Consider the following 1,719-nt stretch of genomic DNA (forward strand, 5'->3'; position numbering starts at 1 on the left):
GTCCTCTTTTTTGCTCTTCAAAATATGGCAACCCTGCCAATGTATTTCTTATCAATAAAAAATAGGTGTGGTGTGAGCAAATTTAATTCTGAAAGTTTGGCCCACAGGAAAGGTTTAAGAAGCACAGGGCCGTGCTAGCTGTGGCTGACAGGGGGTTGGGAGTGCATCAACATCTAGGGCAGAGCTTTCCAAACTGTGTGTCGCGACACACTGATGTGTAGGTGTCTCATGCAAATGTTCCCCACGCTCCTTCCAAGGCTGGAAAGGGTTTAGTTTAACCTCTGGTTTGCTAGTAAAACTGAAATACTGTGTTGCAAAATGATGCATGCCTAAAAAGCATGTCACCAACATGAAAAGTCTGGAAAGCTCTGATCCAGAGGGTTCACAGCGCCCTCAGCATTGCTCAGGCCAATCTGTCTGCCTAGCCCACAGCCTGCCTGCTATCAAGAAAGGCAGAAATGAAAGCCTGCAAGCAGACAGAGGTAGTTATATCTGTAAAGAGTCTCTGGGCCAAAGCCCAGTTTACAAACACAAAGTTTAAAAAGTCTCTTCCTACACTGGAAGCACACAGTTTGGTTCAGCTTGAACATCACAGTGTTGCTCATTTGTAGTGCACAGCTTCACTAGGAAAAAATCTTAACCCAAAGTAAAGAAGCAATGGCCAAAAAACCAAAACAAAAACACAGTTAAGTTTTTTAAAATTTTATTTATAACAATATCTGGGTTTTTTGTTTTTTTTTGTTTTTTTGTTTTTTTTTTTAGTTGTAAAGTAATCCGGCAAAAATTATTAAAACATTTGGCTCCCCCCTCCCACAAAAAAGGCTGAGGAGACCTCCTTCCCTCCCCCCACATGCGTGTAATTTCTAATATAAAAGCTAGTTCATCTTATTTATTTGTTTTTTTGATCTGTTTTCATCTTTTAAAAAAAAGCATGTTGGAGAGAAACCAAAGTTGAAACCATGTCGAACCTCTTTCCAGAACAGGATGGCAGAAGTTGCAGCAATGGAGGGAGGGGTGGGGGGAACAGGAAAGGGGGGCAGGAGAGACTGCTGTGAACTCTTGATTAGTCTCAGGCACAGATGCTAAAATAAAGTGGAATATAGGCAAAATAATACGGAATAAAAATGATTCCAGGAAATAAAATGCTATCAGAAATATGATTAGTGTGAAGGGGCAGGGAGTGGGGGAGGGTTTGGTGGATTATAAGTAGATTAGAAATTTATGGTGGGGGGGAGTTAAGGAGTTAGCTGGGTGCAGTAACAGAAAGGGCTGTTATTGGTGGGATTTCTGAAGGTTGCTGGGGAAAGGTGGCTGCGGGTTGATGGATGTGGCATCTACACCAGTGGTTCTTAAACTGTAGCCCACAGATGAACCTTTAGATGGAAATATTGCAGGCCTTTTTAAAAGCAGTGTGACAAATGCCAAATTAAGAATTTAGCTCCTTTGGCACTTTGTTACAACTACTGAATGCACAGTGGGAAACAGAGAAGGCGCATCACCAGGTTTGCACACACTATTGAAAAGTTTGCCACTTTAAATGCATTATTATTCACTGACTCTTTCCTAGAATTTCTGCAGAACTTGAAGTAAGATTGGTGAAGTTTCTACAGGGGCTTCAAGCATCCAAAGAGCACCGTTGGATTTCACCCAATGCAAAATTTGAAATGAATGAGAGGATTCCCTTTTCCAGTCTAAACATCCGAGGAACTCTGAATGAAG

The sequence above is a fragment of the Podarcis filfolensis genome (genome assembly GCF_964270895.1).
Source record: "Podarcis filfolensis genome assembly, chromosome: 2".
NCBI classification, from domain to species: Eukaryota; Metazoa; Chordata; class Lepidosauria; order Squamata; family Lacertidae; genus Podarcis; species Podarcis filfolensis.